We start from the raw sequence: 20,630 nt of genomic DNA, 5'->3' as shown, positions 1-20,630 counted from the left end.
GCAGCTACTCAGAAGACCTTAGAGTAATACTGTAGTAGCATTATCATGCTGAGAAGCAGTCTAGAAAGGCTGCTTTATTTTACTGTCTGAGTCGACATGGGTTCAAATACACTGGGCTTTGATTCCAGAAAACCCATGTGGTAGGGGCCACCAATATACATGGGCTGAAAGCTGCTGTTGTCACATTCTTTGTTACATTGAAATCACTCCAGCCTCACTTACATAGGATTTACACCAATGTAAGTACCAGCGCCATAGGAGTAACTTTTGATTAACCCTGCTGTAAGTGATACAAGCTGCAGGCCATGTTATTTTCCTTCCCAAATGAAGGCTGGCTAAAATGTTATTGTGCATTGCAAGGCATTCTTCTCAGGAAAAAAAAAAAAGTACATGTGTAATGTACAATTCCCTGCATCTCAGTGTCTGTCATGCCAAAAATTATCTTCCAAATATCTTCTGAAATTTTCCTTCTGCATTAATGAGAAGCATTTTTTTACAGGGCTTTTCAAAGCAAAATGTCATGCCACTGCAGAAGTTACCATGACTCAGTAACATACAAGAGTGGTTCAGTTTATCTAGCCTGAACATTGTGTGGAAAAGTATTGTTTACTTTTATTATTTTAACCATGTCATGGCTGAAGTTGTCTAGGTTTCCAGTGCCTCATTGTATTGGGCCAACATATTTATAGACAGAGAGCTACCACAGTATGTATGTCTTGTCCTGCAGAGATTGAAGATAATGAAGAAAAAGACTTAACAAGTCGAGGACCCCATAGGCAAGAAATGATCACCATGTGATGATATATAAAGTCTTCTAAATTTTCAGCTTTTTATTATTATTTTTCACAACTCCCATTTTTTGGGAGGTGATCACCTCTTCCAAGCTGTAACTTACTGTTCTTACTTAAGTATTTCTAAAAGGGCTGGAGTTCTTGTTACTAACATTCACACCTTAGCCTTTTCTGCACTAAGCACAGCTCCTGCCTCTGATCTAGCCCATGCCAGCATGTGCAAGTTTCCACTCAAGGTTGTGCAGCTTTTTGCAGTCAAGTACTGGCATTATTAGAAAACACCACCATGAACAACCATGGGAATAGGAAGAAAATACTAATCTTTTGGATAAACTTATACAGTGCTATCAGTATCAGCATCTGAATTCAGTCATAGAGGTAGGTTACATTCTGGCACAGCAAAGCTTCTGTGTGTGCAGGCATACTCACTCACAAGTTTGTGGGCACATCCTTGTTCTTGCTGTTCATGTAAAGTATTTTTGTAGCCACAGATCCTGCATTATCTCAGTACTTCAGCATGGGACAGAAGAGCTTTAGCTCAGCTTCCCAGGGGGAGCTGATATATAAAGAGCGAGACACTGACAGACAGATGTGGAGAGGCTTGTAGCTGCCTGCAGTGGGTGGTTTCAGTGGAGGCAGAAACGCTCAGCTCACCTGGTATTGTATGTCTCAGACACAATGGGAAACCTCTGGGGAAAGAAGGATGTGACCCTGTGTCGCTTGGGCTATGGCAGCTGGGCAAAGCCCCTTGTCTTCCATCTTTTATCCCTTTGATGCCAGCAGCCAGAACAGGCCTCTTCCCAAGTGATGTAGCCCACTTCATTTATCACCTCTATTATCACCCAAGAATTGAAAAAGAAAACAAAAACATTACCTAACTTCTTGAAGCTCATAAATGTTGCAGATGGGTTCATTCTAAGTTCTGGGCAAATTTTCAAATAGGCTTTTTTTTTTTTTTTTTTCAATAGATATATGTTTATACTGACCAAAACCCTATTTTTGACTGTTACATTTCTTTTCCTTTTTTTTTTTTTTTTTTTTTTTCCTCCAGTGTTTCATGGCACACATAGACTAATGTCAAGCAAGCATGCTGAAGGACTCATATTATATTTATCTATTAGCCTTGATGTGATTGCAATCTTCTGTATCTTCATGCATTATTTTCTACTCTGGTTTACAGTTCCTCCTGTTATAATTCATCTCATATCACTTCTTTTCTTTGTCTTCCCATTCTTCATCATTAACTTCTGAGCCAACTTTTTACTTATTCCATGACTCCTGTGCTCAAAAACATTAGTATTAACCTTGGATGTGGAACTTTGTCAAAAATCCTTTCTGAAGCGTAAACAGTGCTGTCATTTCATTACAAAATCCACCACTGTGTTGCAAAACACTCCTTATTATAAAATTCAGGGTCACTTGCCCTCTTCCCCTGTAACGTCTTGGCTCCAGGTGGATCCCCCTCCATCGCGCCAGGGCCAGGAAATGGAGATGTTGAAATCGCGGGGGTCAGTGCTTCAGAAATTACACCCGGCCTCATGGCTTGGCCACTGGCGTTCATTCGAGGAAATCCGGAGCATGATTTCCACATCATGATACTTGGTAGGAACAAAGCAAAGGGCAAGCACCGCCCAGGGGGCAGGCTGACCTCTCCCTTCCTCTCAAGGCATACAAGAGCCGTATGGGAGGCCCGTGTGGGTGCAAAGGACGGGGAGAGGTAAAAAGGTGTCACAAGTACCAATGGGCACTCAAGGTGGAGCTGCCTGCCCCAGGCTGGTTTGGGGCTGAGGACAGGATACCATGCAGTGGGGAGAAGCTCTCCTGCAACCAGCCATGGGCCCTGTGAGTATGGCACACCACAGAAGTGTCCCAAACCTGTGGGCGCTGGGCCTGATCCAGCTTGCAGCTCCTTGCCTGCCTCTCTGTGGCATGTGGGATGAGCCAGCAGAGAAGCAGGACCATCAGTGTTCCTGTTCAGCCTTTATTTACATGCTTCATACAGTCTGCATTGCTGTTTTATACGTTTCTCTATTTAGATGATGTGTGAATCCCATGTACACTTTTTTTTTTCCTCAGAGTCATGCAGCGAGTGTTTGTTTGTGCATCTGTATTGTGCTCTACTTTTCCTCATGTTCACAGATTTTTATTAAAATATTTCCATAAAACAGGTTGTTACCAAAAATAAATGAACACATACAAATTAATACATAAAAACAGATGAGTTATATAGAATATTTACAAACAATGGGATGGAATTCAAAACTTCTTGTAAACACAGCATATAAATAAGCATATACATACCCCATGCTTACTACCATTTATTTTAAGAGTTGCTTAGTAGATCTGAGGTAGGCTAAGGCTGACAGACAAGCTTTTTCTTTCCACTGTAGATTGTAGGTGCATCAAAAAGAACTCATTTAACAGCCAATTCAAAAAGATCTCATTTTATGCACAGCTTGTGGTTGCTCACCCTGCAGAAATAAATGTATGCAGTGTAAAAATTGGGTTCAAGGGCCATGCCAAGGTGACCATGCCTCGATGTCCATCTGTGGTAAATGAAGCACAGAGGTTTGATGCAAACTGGACAAGGTAATGCAGCATGTATATGGCACTGACACCTTACTAGAGAGTGGAATGTGGGCATGGGACCCACATTCACTCCAGAAGAGCACTTTCATGACAGGCAGGGTTCAAGTTACATGCTTAGCCACTCTATCAGCATTGCTGACCTTCTTGGGATGATGCATGTAAAGCTGTAATTGTACACAAGCTAATACAACCTTCTATACAAGTTGATATGAGAAAATATTTTCACTTAATAATCTCAAGTTGCAGAGGCAAAGCTGTATAGATCTTAATGATGTTACCCATCTCTGCAGTACAAGATCACTTTCTACACCCTTTTACAAACAGGCTTATTAAGAGACACAAGAGGCAGGGTTGACTTTTCCTCTGCTTCCGAGAGGAGGCTGTTTTGTCAACGTTTTGCCAGATTCTAGGAGTGTGAAATTGGCTGTTCATGTGCAGCCTGCACAAGTACTGTAGTTTGAAAGTGAAGGCAATTAATTTTAGTTGTTGACTTAAACTGCTGTTGAGAGGTACTTCATTTCCCGATTCTTCCTCCTATAAATAGATTAAGGGTTACATGAAAGTCAAGTTGTGCTCGTTTGTCCTCCCTCTAGATAGATTTCCCATGACTGCTTATCTATCAGCTCCCCCCCCCCTTAACACAATTTGTTTCTCAAATTAATTTAGCTCACTCGCTCTCATTGGTCTACAGCCAAAAAATTGTCTCCTGATTCTTTTTTCAATAAAAAAAAAAAAAGAAAAGAACACTCTGGAATTAATATTTTCTGGAAGGGAGATTGAGCAATGGATGTCTTGAACTTATGATTGAGAGAGCTACAGAAAATCTCTTTTGGAGGAATAAAAATTTCTGTTAACAGCCTGGAAGGACTACGGGTGTTGGAGAGAGAAGGCTACACACAACACTGCAATGGCTCCTTGCATGCAGTTTTCATCGATCAGCTATTACTGGGCAAATCTTTTAATTATTATTTATTCATGTGTTGGCTGCAATCTTTCCTTGCCTTCTGTTATGACCTGTGAAGACAACCATGTTATCTACAGAACTAAAGAACGATTTTGTTTCCTACCTAATCTTTTTTTCAAGAAGGAATTTTACCAATGCTGGGGATATTTGAAGTGTCCAACTTGAACACATGCATACAGACTGGAGAAACAAAGTTGACTGATGCACATTGATGTGCCTAGAGATGTTCAAGCTCCATCCTGTTGTTTAATGCAAATTTATCAGTGCTTGCCCATGGGCTACCTCATGTCTCCACTCCAAAACAGTTCCAGTCCCATGACCCAACCATAAAACAGACATAGTAAACAGCTAGTGTGAGGATTCAAAGGACAGACATATTTTCTAATACAGATAATGATGTCTGGGTAAGTATGAATCACAATTTTGAGGGTAGCATTTGTATTTTTCATGGAATACATATTTAAAGAAAAAAAAATACTTGATCTAAATATTCTGTAGTTGTATTACTGTAGTTCATCTGATCTGTGATCTGGAGCTGTAAAATTAATTTACTCTTTACCATGTAATATAGAGCTGAACAGAATTAGGAAAGGTCTGTGTTTTATCACTGGAGATGCCAAATCATTATCCGCTAACACTGCACTGCAGAACCATTGCCAAAAGAGGAGGAGAAAATAGAAGTAATTTTAAGTAAGAGCAGATATTTGGAGATACTTAGAAATACTTGTCCTTCTAATAATGGTATTCTGGTGTGTAGGAATGTGTGCTTGCTCAGGGTGTTTTGATAACCTAAAATACAGAGCCATGTTTTTTTAATTTATATATGAACTATGCCATATTTTTCAGAGCTATCACACGTGATAGGCTCAGTGCTTGTTTTTGACTTGTAATACATTTGTGATGCTAGAATTGGAGGGTTTCATACAGCTGTCCCACAGCTTGGCCAAAACAACTGTTCCCACTTCATTGATGGCTATTCAGAGGTCCCAAATATGTGAGGCCACTGATAATCTTCTCTAGTGAGCTGGGTGCTTCCAAGAGGTATCAGACTTTGTACTCCTATCACGAGCTGTGGTAGCTCTGACATCCTGCAGACCCATTTAAATCAGTGTGTCCACAAAGACAACTTGGTGGTACACCAGCAGGTGTGGCAGCTCACAGAAATATTGGGTTCATTGTACAAGGTGGCAGACTTCCACCCAGGAGTATTTCTTCTAACATCCATATGGCTGTTCCATTGCATGTAGGATTACCTTCTACAGATGTCCAACATCAGGAATCTTGTATGTCTTTCAAGTGCGATGATGTTCTCAGTCCGTTATTGGTAATAAAATCATAGCAGAGTTTGGCTGTGAGCTAAAATAAAAAACAAATGCTGATGAAATACTATAGAAGACAATAAATAGAAGGTGAAAAGGCTCACGATTTTGCACCACTCCTATTCCTGAAATACCTAGATAGAGCAATAGAATATTAAGCAGATGAGAAGTTAATCAAAGAGATGTGTATGCAGATATATAGTTGAACTCTTGCGTTGCAAACACAAGATTAAGCTTTTGGTGGGAAGGCACCCACTAAAACTACCTACAAACTAAATTGGTATCATTGCAGAGAAGAATTACCATTAGAAAAACAGGGTAAAACTAATGCTTATTTTAACTACTGAAATATGTCAACATGTCAGGCAGCCACTACCCGGCTAAAGATCCAGGTCAGAGTGTGGATGCAAGTAGATGCTGAGTGTCACAACTGCTTTATGCGGAAATAAAGTGGAAAGCACTTTTTTTTTTCAATAAAGACTCTTGAAGATAATAAACAAACAAAACTACTATTTAGCTGTCATGTTGCATCATTTTACATCTCACCCGATGCTCCCATAATTGTTGCTAGTGATTCCGTACATGAATTGCATAGTGGGGCACATGAAATTATTAAGGTAAAAGGTCAGGGTACATCATTGCCACCACAGGTTTTCAGGAGCTCTCAAACCCTATTCAGCAGAAGTATGCATTTAAATCAGACTTGCACTGAATTTCAGAAAATCCTGAAAATACTTAACTATTGATTGTTCATAACTCACAATGCAAAAAGAGTAGTCATGAAAAAATTCAAGAGCAATTATAAAATATTTTTAAGTCACATTTGTTTGTTGTTTGTTTGTTTCGTGGGAGGGTGTAATTTGTTTTTTTTGGTGTTCAGAGGTTCCCACTGACAATAGCTATTGTGAGTTGGATAATAATGTATTCTGAGGTAACAAATATCATACTGCTGCATCTGATTTTAGGCCATATTTTTTTTCTACCCAAGTTTTATTTCAGAAAATGAGAAAACTCTTCCTTCCTTCCTTCCTTCCTTCCTTCCTTCCTTCCTTCCTTCCTTCCTTCCTTCCTTCCTTCCTTCCTTCCTTCCTTCCTTCCTTCCTTCCTTCCTTCCTTCCTTCCTTCCTTCCTTTTTCTTTCATTCTTTTCTTTCTTTCTTTCTTTCTTTCTTTCTTTCTTTCTTTCTTTCTTTCTTTCTTTCTTTCTTTCTTTCTTTCTTTCTTTCTTTCTTTCTTTCTTTCTTTCTTTCTTTCTTTCTTTCTTTCTTTCTTTCTTTCTTTCTTCTTTTCCTTCCTTCCTTCCTTCCTTCCTTCCTTCCTTCCTTCCTTCCTTCCTTCCTTCCTTCCTTCCTTCCTTCCTTCCTTCCTTCCTCTCTCTCTCTCTCTCTCTCTCTCTCTCTCTCTTTCTCTCTCTCTCTCCTTTCTCAATTTCTTAATTTCTTAATTTCTTCCTTAATTTCTTTCATTCTTTCATTATCCTTGCAGTGATAAACTGAGGCTCCTGTGGAGGTAGTGGTTTGGAGTCTATCTCTGGCCCTTGCTAACTTCTTTGCCCTGCACAGGCATGCAGCAGCACCCAGCTTTCACCTCTTCCTCCTCGCCCTGTGCTGCTCTTCTGGCACTTGTTTTTTTAACAACGATGACCCAAGGTTACTGCCTTCTTCATAAGCTTGGTCTGAACTACTTTCTTGCACTAGGTTCAATCTGTCCTGGCAGAGCTTCCATGCAAAGATAATTGTTGCAGTGTTAAAGTTTTATCTGATGGGTCGAAGACTATGCTAATTACTGAGATAATTTTGTACCTGGCCTAGCTCTTCATTCCTTCAGTTGTCTTCCTTCTGGCTGCAGCACTCTGCATGAAGCTGCAGATTGCAGTCTAATTTTTGACAGATGCATCTGCAGATAAATTTTCAAACTGAATCTTATTGCCCTGCTCTCCTTTTCATCAAAGAAAGAAGAAATCCTCTTAATGGATGTTAGAGAGTCAATGTAAACTCTCAGAGTCTCTCCATTTTTGCCCCAAATTTGAGGACAAGCTGGATAGAGCCATAGGACATTTCTGTGCTCAAAGCTCTGCAGTTCACAGAAATATGCCTCACTTTAATTTAATTTAGATCTTTTGGGGAATAATAACACAGTAGTTGCAAAAGCACCAAGTCCCATATAGGCAAGATGTCTATACATTTATCCAGCCCCTCTAGAGAGTTTTGTAGCCTGTGCTGAGCAATTGGATTTGAACTGTTTTGCTGCTAGCAGTACCCAAACTGGCAAGATTAAATGATACTTGGTTATAGATGCCCATTGTGTGTATATACATGTATATGTGTGTGTATACACATATACACTTTCATTATATATACGTACAGGATATACTCATCTATCTATAAATCTATGCACATTACATACACATGTACTTATATATCTAAAAATGACAACTTTGTTCCCAGCCTTCCACGTTGTCAAGTACGGCTCAGGCTGAGGGGTAGTTCTTGCTCCCAGGAGCTACATGAAGGTGCATCTGGGAACTCCTAAACAGCTAGCAGATGCCTCTTACACAGCATGTTGAATCCAAATTAAAGTAATGCGATAACAAGCAAAGCAAATAAACCTATTTAATACTTCTTTCACATTTTGAGTCTCTAAAGGATTTTATGGCTTTGGTAAGTCTGCCATATTAGCAAAGTCACGAATTGTTCTTCCTCTGGGTTGCACAGCAAGTGCTGTGGTGATGTATAGCATCAATTAATATAGCATTAATGTAGTATAATGTAATACCCATTAGCACAATACAAAGTAATATTATGTGATTTTATTAGCTTGTATTAGTAAACACAGATTGCATTAAAAGCTGTTTCAGTTTTATTTTTTAAATGTTTATTTATGAAAGAATAGCCCAAACTACCGAAGTCGATGATTTTCTGACACTACAAAAATTAGCTGCCTGTATATCAGCTTAATTTAAAGGCTTTCTGTCTTCTTTGAAAAGGTTAATAAAACTGTGGCTAAAGAAGACCCTGTGAACCTACTTATTAGGATTTCAAAATCTTTTTGACAAGTTCTCATAAGATGAGAGTATGAAATAAAATAATTACGAATGAGATGATAGACAAAGCTCATAAAGAAATTAAAACCCACTTTAAAGCCTGACAGTTTCACTTTGTTTTAATCATTCTCTGCCACAGTCACATGTGGCTGCATTAAAAACAAAACGAAACAACAACAAACTGTACAATGCTTCTGCATCATGGCTTCAGCTATTACTGTATTGAAAAGGTCGTTTACAAACTTTCTAGTCAATATTAAAAAAGAAATATAAGGGACATATCTTATAAATCATAACATTAAAAACAAAACAAAACAAAAAGATAACAATAACAACCCCCCTTTAATTTTAACTGTAAATTCAGTTTAGTCATTTATATTTTTTGTCAAGCAAGACAAAATACTAGGCAATATGCATAACTGCTGTCAGTTACATTCACAAACTGTGCAGAGCAATGGCACTTGACACTGGCTGAGGATTTGGGCCAGCAGATCCAATAATGTTGCATACATACACTGAGATATCTGAAGACACAGAGAACTGTAAAGGGAGCCTCAATAAAAGATGTTACATGTTTGTTGCCAGTACGTTGAATAAACATTTGCCCTCTGGACAATATATATTTCAATAGATAATTGTCTTTTCCGAGCTTTTCCCTTTTGCCATCAGTATTCTATATGACAAGTTTTTATTTTGCTGCTCATGATCATATTGCTTCAGATTGCATTGTGTTTTATGGGAGCAAACTGTCTCCAGCATAATGAAGACCATTCTGGCTCAGCAAACAATAGACAGGTACAGCTTTCCAGAGCACAGCAATTTATTAAAATATGAAGGAGATACTAATGACGCTCTTAAAGGTAGGCAAAGCACATTTCATTGTATTCAGAATGGGCTTTCTAATTAATTTATCCAGAAACAATGAAAAGGTATACAAACATGCAGACACACAATTACTCTCTGCACAATCACAGTTTCACTGCAGGGACAATGGCCTTGGTATGGAAATCACCTTGACTAAAGCAGATAAATGGTTTCCATACTTTGGAAAGGCTTCCTTGCTTAGAGAAGATAAAATAACACCAGCTTTCTGTTTACCAGGTAGAATGAATGCATTTTAAAAACCTAGAAGACTTTTCAAGTACAATTATTAGGGTTGTTTTTTTGTTTCTTTGTTGTTGTTGCTGTTTTTTAACCCGTGGATGCAGACATCTCTGAACCATAATACTTCACACGTATGATAGAATAACAAAAACAGGGCAAGCTCACAAGACAGCACTGCATTCCCTAAATTCACCTTCCCTGCATTGCCTCATTTGCACTTCGTATATCACAAGGGAGTCCAGTGGTGCCGGAAATATCAGGATATGGTGATGTGCTACAGTATTAATCCCCTTGCACTTGCAGTGCATGTTATTGGTATAACTGGCAATTTTCTTCTGTTGTTCAGGTATACTGATGAGAGATTAAATTTGTTAAATATGAAAAGGCATGGCTAGATGTATATAAACTCCATCCAAACTGGGAACATTTTAGCGGTCACAGTAACTACTCTGTCAAACTGCTCTCAAGTCTGCAAATACTTCATTTCAAGCACCTGGAATTTTATATATTTAAAAATAGCAGTGTAAATAATCGGTGTAGGGGCCCTGTCACTTGGAGCAGTCCACCTAGTACAGCAGCAGCCTTTGCACAGGCAGGCGGAGGAGAAATGCACACTGAAGGCTGAATCCACCTGCACCAGCTCCCCTTACTCCCGCAGGGAAGCGCACTGAAACCAGTAAGGCTCTCCACCTGCAGAGCCCTTTCTGAAACAGTTTTAAATTGCCCGCTAATTTCCTGTTACCGATCCGGGGAGATGAGAGTGCTGTTACAGCAACCTGCATGTCGGTGACCCAGGCAGTTGTGAAATGACGCCAGTGAGCACCTGAAGCAATACCCAGCAGAGCAGCCTGGAGGTAGGTCAGACTGTGCACCTCACTCGGGCGCTTCTGCAACCTCCTTCCCCAGCTGGCCCAAAATTAAGAAGCCCATAAATAAGCACCATTTTGAGATCCTTCAATAAGAGGTGGAAGCCAAACCATGCTATTAGAGCACTCTGGAGCCTGAATGCAACCTTTAATAATTGGGGTAAAAAATCTCAGAGAATTTTGCTAAGATGTAACATAATGAAATGCCAGACAGTGTTACTGCAAGTCTATAGTGGAAAATACAGGCAAAACAATGTCAGCGGATGTCTGTGTAGACAATGTTATGATTTGATGGAAAGGCAAAATGCTGTCAATGGAAGTCTATACGCTGTAGATAGCATTACCACAGTATGCGAATAAAGGCAAAATGATGTCAGGGCAATACACAATATGCTCAAGACAGAATATATTTAGTCTGAATAGAAAATCTGTCATGTAAAATAGTTGTATTGATTCTCATCTTCCACAGTGGTGTGTTGTTATTTTTTACACTGTCTTTTTTATTTAGATTTACCCTATATTCTAATCTCCTTTTCCCCACATTAACACTTCCTTTACTTGCTGTAAGAGAACCCACTACCATTGACTTTATTGTCTTTGGATTATTTGATTTAAAAGAAAAATGAATTTGGACCAAAATCCTCACTTAAAAAAAAAAAAAAAAAAAAAAAAAAAAAAAAACACCACCAACAACAAACACAGCTACATCCACACTAGAATTAACAGGACCGAGATTTGACTGTCTATCTTCTCACTGAATGTCACAGAGAAAAAAAGAATAGTTACTTATAAAATACATGGGTACACATATTCACAAATATGTGACCAGGTAAAATTCTAATCTGATCATTTTTTTTAATTTTTTTTTTTTTAGATGCATGTTGATTATTAATATTTTTTCTTAATTATATGTCATTTCTGCCTAAAAATGCTCTGGTGGTGACCTTACATGATTTACACTTACATAAAAGGGAGGCATAATACCCAAATTAATTTAATTTGTACACATTTCATTATTTTTCTTAAGTCTCAGATTTTTAGACTCTGGGTCCAAACAATTTCTAGTTTTCTCTACAGTCCTCCTAACTTCAATCAAACATTCATGTCCTAAATGGTCAGTTAATTTCTGCTAGGGCAGTCATGTTTCAGTTGCCAAGGGAAATGAAGTATTTCCTGTATATTTTGGGCCCACTCTGCCCTCTTCTCTAAACCAAAGCTCACTTCAACTTCCAGCAGCTCCAGTGCCTTAAAGGTTAAATTTCCTCACAAGCCCTGCTTTGCAAAGCAAAGTATCTGTACTTATTGATGAAAGACTCTAAAATATAACGTAATTATCTAAATTATAATCAATCAAGGAAAGCACTGAAGCTCTTGGCCTTCTTCAGCTTGGTTAAAACTAGCATTATTGCATTCGGTGCTCTTTTCTCTATTCTTTTCAGTGTTTTGACTCTGGACACTGGCAAGTCTAGCTACATCTACATTAGCAAGTAATTTAGCATAATTGAAGCAGATGTGCAGACTGAAGCAGCCGATGTTGAGGTCCATGTAGCTACATTACATGTGGTAGGTGTTTTTACTTCAGACAAGATGTAGTTTGGTCTCATTGGCCAAAAGGCCCACCCATGCATGTGGTTCACAGACCCTCCACTGCCTGGTTGTTCATGTGGATCTGTGGAATTTGTGCTTCTTAGAAGTCAAGACATTGACACCTGACATTTACCACATTCACCTGGAGAGGAGTGTCTAGATAAATTATCAATGAAGAAGGCAAATTTTAGACAGAGCCTTGAATGCATTCCATCTTTCTTGCAAAACATTTTTATTTTTATAATCATCATTCTTTGAAAAAAATAAATCCTGAAGGTGCACATCTGTCACTTCACCTATCTCATTTCAAGAGTGTTCCAACATGTTAAAAAAATACAAATTCTGAACCAATCCCCGTAGTCCTTAAGTTGTTGTGTAGAGAGTCTTAGCTCAGATTTTTCTTGATCTTTCCGCCTTGCATTTCAACCTTTATGTTACATTAGTATGGTGTTCTTATGCTTAATTCGCCTCTCATCTGGATAATGATAATGAGCTGTTATTGACTAGCATTTCCAGTTCAGTGCAGTGAACATTGGGTAGTATTCATAAAATGCTTCTCTTATGCCAGCTGAAATTGGTAGTGGTTTTGAGGCAAAAGGCCAGATTCATCAAAAGGATAATGGGCAGATATATTTTTTGTTTGTTGTGTTTTTGTTTTTTTTGTTTTTTTTTTTTTTTTTTGAATTTTAATGACTGAATTGCTATTCTTTGTTTATCTATTTTTGAATTCCATCAGATAGCTTTAAGGATAAGTATCCAATTTCTGTATTTATAGGAAACTGGCACAAATTGAGAAAACAGAACAATTCCATGTTTATGAAGCATGAATTCTCACAGTAAATGTCAATATATTGCTCATTAATACACAGGAATTCTATAGTAAAGCACATATATATTAAATATTCATTCCTTCTGTACAAACCTTCAGCTTGACTATTTTGTATGGCACCAGATCACACCAGAATCCTCTTGGGGAGTGTAAGACCCAGCTGTACCCACTGCTGCTTTTCTGTGAGAAGACCACCATGTTCTGTGGCACTTCTCCCCCATCCCAATCCCTGCTGACAGAAGGCTGTGGACCAGGGTGAGCCTTGCACTCCCAGATGTTACCATGGGGGTTTGAGCCCTGAAGGACCTTGCTAGGGCAAGAGGGGGCTCAGGGAAAAGTGGTCTGGAGAAAGATGAGGTGTCTGCCCATGCTGCTGCCCCAGAAACATCCAGAAAGGGGGATGCTCTACCCATTTGAGGAGGCAGGAAGGATATCTGTCTGTGCTGACTTTGCAGGGAAGTTTGATTGGGTTTGCAATACATTATAAACACATTTATTTTTAAGGGAGCTGTATGTTTCATATGTGGCATGGTTGCCAGCCCGTTACAGAAAATAAGAAATGGATCTCATTTCAGCAGTTTGAAAACTACACTTGTGGTATGTGCATCTTCTGCCAGTGCCCACTTACATCTTATGCTTAAATTTAGTATGGAATCTCTTCTCCTGGTGAATGACTTGGAAATATGAGAAAACCTGTTTTTTCTCACACTAAAATTGGTTGGGAAACAGACCACAGATCAGCCTGGATTAGTAAGGAACAGGACTATCTCTGCTCAGGTGCACCACCCATCAGGAGAGGTGTCTGCCTAACCACAGCCACGTACAGTGACCAGCCTCTCTTTGTAGGTCATGAAGACACAGATAAAGGTCATGTTCTAAAGAAAAAAGAGGCAGATGTCACCCCCCAACCAAAAAAAAATTAAATAAATAAATCACCTTTCTACCAGCACACCAGCATGAAAATCCAATAAACAAAACCCAAACCTCATACGAACAGCAATGGGCAGCAGTACTGGATGGAGAGGGGTGGCAGATCCCCCAGGTGTTGCAGAACTGCACCAGGGAGGCCAGGCTAGTCAGCCATCTTTCAGGCTTTTCTGAAGACAAGACCCTGGTTTGTATTTATGGCATGTGGCTTGGAGAAGCATGGTGATATCAAGCAGCAATACAGAATGCAAAATCACAAATGGGGGGGGGTTGAGGGGGATGTCTCACTTGTGAGGCCACAGCTCACAAGTGGATGGACATGTGGTTGAAGAACAATGTGCAAACAGCCTGTGGACAGCACCCTTGTTTCATGGCACAGAGAATGTCATCTTCAGAGCAGCATCTCCCACCGCTGTTTTGTGATGACTTTTATTACTATCTTACAGATAATATTGGCTCTATTAAGGAAAAGAACAGTTTTTACAGCATTTGCATTTTCTCCCTGAAGTATAGCAGTCCAATCAACATTTATGTGGGCAAGTAATAGAAGCCTTCACAGACAAGGACAGGAAGTCATATTTAGAACACTGTCTGGAATCAATAGCTAGATCCTACAGAAACTTCACATCCTTTGGTCTCTTGTTCCTGTGAGAGAGGTCAACATGAATATCTGGAGGCTTGCAGCAATGGGTTTTAAGCTGCTCATTCAACTCTATGCAGTAGCGTACTGAGTTAGGACTTGGGCTTCTGCAAGCTGAAATACAAGTATTAGAGGGTAGGTCATCCAGTGACTTGGACCTCCAGTTATTCATACTTTGCCTTGGTTCATTAAAGTCAAATTCCTCTCTATAGAGCTGATGTGAAGCAAGCCCATTTCAAGGAAATGCAGTGTCTCCAGATTCATCTGCATTCCAGACAAGGACATTATAATGATGTGTGGCTCACAGAAATCTCCCATAAAATGTCTACCCAGGCCAAAGGATGGCACTTTCAGCTCACAGCACAAATGTGGCTTCTACTGTCTTTAAATCTGTTGAAATGAAGACTGTGTCAGGTAGAAAAGATTTTCCACCCCTTAGGTATAGAAATGGATGTTCATAAGCAATGTCAGGTGAATAGACACAAGCTGTGTCATATTCTCTATGTTCTCTCCTCCTCCCTGATGTGCATGCAGCATGCCACAAAACACTGAAGCCTTCACTGCTCACCCCTAGATACTAGACTACTGGTGAAAATGAACATGATGTGACAAACAGAAGGGTCCAGAGGAAGAAGAGTTATGTGAACTTCGGCTGGTGCACGCAGAGCTTTTTTTTTTTTTTTTCAAAAATTCATCTAAGATAATCCACTGCAAAACAATCTGTTGGATTAGCTGCTTTGACCTTGAGTCCTCCTGCACAAACAGCTGTTTGTCACAGCTGGAGTTAGGATACTGCACTTATGAGTCATCTTGAGTGAGGAAGAGTATCGAAGCAAAATTTGTGCTTGCCAAGAGTACTGGTTTACCTTGATTGAAGAACAGGCACAAGTTGTGGTATGTAATCATATAGCAGCTAGAATCTGGCCCTGCAAGTCAGAAAACTTGGAGATGATGGCAAAAATGACTTGCTGCATGACTCTGCATAAGTCATTTAATTTGCTTGTACCTCAGTCTTTTACAGTCACCTGCAATGCATGATTAATAACATTTTTAATACCCATCCCCTGCTTATGGGGATAATGAGCAAACATTCTCAAAAACTACAAAATACTGTATGGATAAATACTTTGTTTTTTGGTGGGGAATTAGCTGAACACAGGAACTGGGCATCTGTATGAAATGCCTCCACACAGCTCTATCCATCAAAGCTCACTGAAGTTGCAGGCATATGGCAATTCAGAACAGTGGTGGGTGAACATGTTTAACCTAGTTTGAAACTCAGTGGAAGACTGCAGAATCTAAGACTGCTCAGCCAATACTGAGTTCTCAGACTGCTTAGAAGAGATTCAGGAAAACAAGCATAAGAGAAGAGAAAATACAGTGTTCAAGAAAAGGTCATATTAAGCACAGCAAGAATAGCTCCTTTACAAAGACATGCCCCTCTCAAAAATACCTAACATTTATAAGGGATCATTGTTGCACAACACAGACATGCAGATTCAAGTTAATTTGATTATAGGGTTTCAAGATAATATTTTAATTTGGTTTTGTTATTAATTCTTGAAAAGGAATGCAGGGAAAATATTTCTGTAGTAGACTCAAAAGTTAAAAATATTTCTGCCTTCATTAACGAGGCTTACCTTTTTTTTTAATTCAAAGTGAGCTTCTCTGCCTTCCTGTGTACAGAACTGTGAATGTGAGGGCTATAAGAATCCACACATCTTCTTAAAACAAGGAGCTGACTTCAGTGAAATGAAAGACTGACCCATACACAGGATTTTTGTGCTCCTTGTTACAAAATAAGATAATAATAAAACAAAATGCTTCAACATAAAAGGCTTTGAATGTGTTTTAAGAAACATAAATCTTTTATTAAGGAATTGAATAATAATTGTGGGAAACAGTTTAGCTGTTTGGTTAATTATCCTTTTTGCTCTCAGCTCTTAATGTGATGATGTCCGTATCATTTCTAGGGAAGTGCTAACTCGGTATGACTAATAAATTATGTTATAAAGGGAAGAGCTTCAGAAATAAAGCTTTCTTAGCTATTTTAACCTCTGCCATGTATACACAGTACTTTTGGCAACTAATTGGTATCTACTGAGATATAGCTATTGCTTTTACAAGCATTACTAGCTGTTGTTTCCTTTTCCTGTATAACATTCAGGGCTTCATGGAAAACTTTGAAAAACTTTCCAGTCTGATAAAGCTTAGCCTTGGTGCCAAACATCTTCCTTATTTATTTTCCCAAGTGTTTTATTGAAATAAAGACTTTTGTGCATATGGTGAAGTTTCTTGTTTACACAACAAGGCTCCATGCCTTGCAGTATTGTTTGAACCCCACTTTGGCATCCCTTTCCATTGTTGGAGCTGGGTTTGCTCAGATGAGAATCAGACTTCTATGTCAGCCTTTGTTACATCCAGGTGCCTCCCCCCTCTAATATTATGTCAAAGTGCTACAGTTATCTTCTATTTGTGATGATCTGTTTTCTGAACACCAACAGTGGCAATTCATACTAAATAAGGTCCAGATCCTAAAAACTATTATTTTGTTCATATATCAGATATGTGAGCTGCTACGCTTGGTGCAATTTTCATTCAGAAGAATAACACTTTACCTGATTTACCTTCTGGGTTGGAATATTTCTGAAAGGTTTGTCAGTGATTAGGGATGGGGTCCAGATCTAATATGCTGTGGACAATTCACAGTGCAATACACATTTTTTGTAGTTGAAAAGATGGTTAAAAGATATAGAGCACAACATGCAAAACTTAGATACTAAATCTCTGCAGTTTTATTTCAGACCTTTTTCAAGTGTAAACTTTGATATAGCCTTTCCATATGTGATCAGATTCCATTTTTTTTCTAAGAATCCTGGTTCATTCACTGAAAGGTAGGTACTAAGCATTTCCATAGAGCTATCCAGCTAAATACATCTTAAACTTTTCCCTCTTCTGGCAGGGACAGAGGCAATGTCCAAATCTACAGGAAGGATTCAACTACACAAAGTACAAGCAGATTTTCCTCTTTCCCAATTCCCACGCCTCCTCCTCCTGAATCCCACAGAATCACAGAATTCTAGGTTGGAAGAGACCTCAAGATCATCAAGTCCAACCTCTGACCTAACGCTAACAGTCCCCACTAAACCATATCCCTAAGCTCTACATCTAAATGTCTTTTGAAGACTTCCAGGGATGGTGACTCCACCACTTCTCTAGGCAGCCTGTTCCAATGTCTAACAACCCTTTTGGTAAAGAACTTCTTCCTAACATCCAACCTAAAACTCCCCTGGCGCAACTTAAGCCCATTCCCCCTTGTCCTGTCACCAGGCACGTGGGAGAATAGAACAACCCCCACCTCGCTACAGCCTCGTTTAAGGTATCTGGAAAGAGCAATAAGGTCACCCCTGAGCCTCCTTTTCTCCAGGCTGAACAAGCCCAGCTCCCTCAGCCGCTCCTCATAGGACTTGTTCTCCAGACCCTCACCAGCTTCGTCGCCCTTCTCTGGACCCGCTCAAGGTGCGGCCTCACCAGAGCCGAGTACAGGGGGACGATCACCTCCCTAGCCCTGCTGGTCACACTGTTTTTTATGCAAGCCAGGATGCTGTTGGCCTTCTTGGCCACCTGAGCACACTGCTGGCTCATATTCAGCCGACTATCAACCATCACTCCCAGGTCCTTCTCTGCCTGGCATCTCTCCAACCACTCATCTCCCAGCCTGTAGCTCTGCTTGGGGTTATTGCACCCCAGGTGGAGGACCCGGCACTTGGCCTTGTTGAACTTCATGCAGTTGACCTCAGCCCATCAGTGCAGCCTATCCAGATCCTCCTGCAGAGCCTTCCTACCCTCAAGCAGATCGACACACGCACCTAGCTTGGTGTCATCTGCAAACTTACTGAGGGTGCACTCAATGCCCTCGTCCAGATCATCAATGAAGATATTAAAGAGGACCAGCCCCAGCACCGAGCCCTGGGGGCCGCCACTAGTGACTGGCCTCCAACTGGACTTGGCTCCATTTACCACGACTCTTTGGGCCCAGCTATCCAGCCAGTTTCTAACCCAAAGAAGCGTGTGCCAGTCCAAGCCTCAAGCAGACAGTTTCTTGAGGAGAATGCTGTGGGAGACGGTGTCAAAAGCCTTGCTGAAGTCAAGGTAGACCACATCCACAGCCTTTCCCTCATCCACCCAGTGCGTCACTTTGTTGTAGAAGGAGATCAGGGTCGTCAAGCAGGATCTGCCTTTCATAAACCCATGCTGACTGGGCCTGATCGCCTGCTTGCCCTGCAAGTGCTGCGTGATGACTCTCAAGAGGATCTGCTCCATGAGCTTCCCTGGCACTGAGGTCAAACTGACAGGCCTGTAGTTTCCCGGGTCTGCCCTCCGGCCCTTCTTGTAGATGGGCGTCATGTTTGCTAGCTGCCAGTCAACTGGGACCTCCCCCGATAGCCAGGACTGCTGATAAATGATGGAAAGTGGCTTGGCCAGCTCCTCTGCCAGTTCTCTCAGTACCCTTGGGTGGACCCCATCCGGCCCCATCGACTTGTGCACTTCCAAGTGCTGTACCAGGTCACCAACCAGTTCTTCGTGGATAGTGAGGGCCACATCCTGCTCCCCTTCCCCTTCCACCAGCTCAGGGTACTGGGTATCCGGAGAACAACCAGTATTGCCGCTAAAGACTGAGGAGAAGAAGGCATTAAGCACCTCCGCCTTTTCCTCATCTCTTGTAACTAAGTTTCCCCCCACATCCAGTAAAGGATGGAGATTCTCCTTAGTCCTCCTTTTTGTGTTGATGTATTTATAAAAACATTTTTTGTTATCTTTAACGGCAGTAGCCAGATTGAGCTCCAGATGAGCTTTGGCCTTCCTAATTTTGTCCCTGCACAGCCTCGCAACATCCTTATAGTCCTCCCTAGTGGCCCGCCCACTTTTCCAAAGATTATAAACCCTCTTTTTTCTCCTTAGCTCAAGCCACAATTCTCTGTTGAGCCAGGCTGGTCTTCTTCCCCGCCAGCTCGTCTTTGGGCACGTGGGGACAGACCGCTCCTGCGCCATTAGGATTTGCCTCTTGAAGAGCGCCCAGCCTTCTTGGACCCCTCTGCCCTTCAGAACCGCCTCCCAAGGGACTCTACCAACCAGTGTCCTGAGCAGCACAAAGTTAGCCCTCCAGAAGTCCAATACAGTGGTTTTACTGGTCCCCTTCCTGGCCTCACCAAGAATAGAGAACTCCACCATTTCGTGGTCACTCTGCCCAAGACAGCTTCCGACCACCACATCTCCCACCAGTTCTTCTCTGTTTGTGAAGAGAAGGTCTAGCGGGGCGCCACCCCTGGTAGGTTTACTAACCAGCTGCGTCAGGAACATATCTTCCACGCTCTCCAGAAACCTCCTAGACTGCTTTCTCTGGGCTGTATTGTGTTTCCAGGATATGTCAGGGAAGTTGAAGTCCCCCATGAGTACAAGCGCTGAAGATTTCGCAACTTCTGTCAGTTGCCTGTAGAACTCCTCATCCGTCTCCTCATCCGTCTCCTGAGTGGTTGCCTTTCAGATTCTGAAAACAAATGAGCCCTTCCTCACTGCAGGCTGCATGGGTCCATCCTGTGCCCTGCATAAGGCTGGGTCCAGTGGGGAAAAAACCTGTATGTGATCATGCAATTAAATATAGTATGCTAAGGCTTACATGCAAGGTGGAGGTCTAATTAAGACTACAGAAGCAACCTTAATTCTGGAATTTCATGACTTTTTCTACTCCAGCCCTTACTGTGTTGGAGAATTTAGCTGTTAAAGTCTCATAATTCTTCATTAAGTGTAAGTTTAAGTGAGTTGTTTTTTTTTTGGGGGGGGGAGGAGAGCCATAAGCTTACAATTTTCTGAGGGTGCAGACAGAGGCAGATCTTAGGCAAAAAACAAGGGATTCATGGTATCCTTGAAGTTTCTACACCAAAACAGAGCTGGTACTGCTTTTCAAAAAAGTG

At 40.7% G+C, this 20,630-nt stretch overlaps 1 long non-coding RNA gene across 1 annotated transcript in view; it reads right to left on the bottom strand.

Moving 5' to 3' along the window:
* Nucleotides 1-2,912: 2,912 nt before the first annotated feature.
* LOC140003177 (uncharacterized) overlaps nt 2,913-20,630 on the bottom strand; it is a 73,815-nt gene continuing 56,097 nt past the window's right edge. Inside the window, exons 3-4 of the long non-coding RNA XR_011811300.1 lie at nt 5,598-5,700; nt 2,913-3,914 (exon numbers count right to left, since the gene is read on the bottom strand). This is a non-coding gene — a long non-coding RNA (uncharacterized lncRNA). The remainder of the gene's footprint in view (nt 3,915-5,597; nt 5,701-20,630) is intronic.

The sequence above is a fragment of the Anas platyrhynchos genome, chromosome 1, assembly GCF_047663525.1.
Source record: "Anas platyrhynchos isolate ZD024472 breed Pekin duck chromosome 1, IASCAAS_PekinDuck_T2T, whole genome shotgun sequence".
Lineage (NCBI taxonomy): Eukaryota > Metazoa > Chordata > Aves > Anseriformes > Anatidae > Anas > Anas platyrhynchos.
Note: the sequence above shows the minus strand (reverse complement) of the source record. Positions and strands in the feature narration are given on the sequence as shown.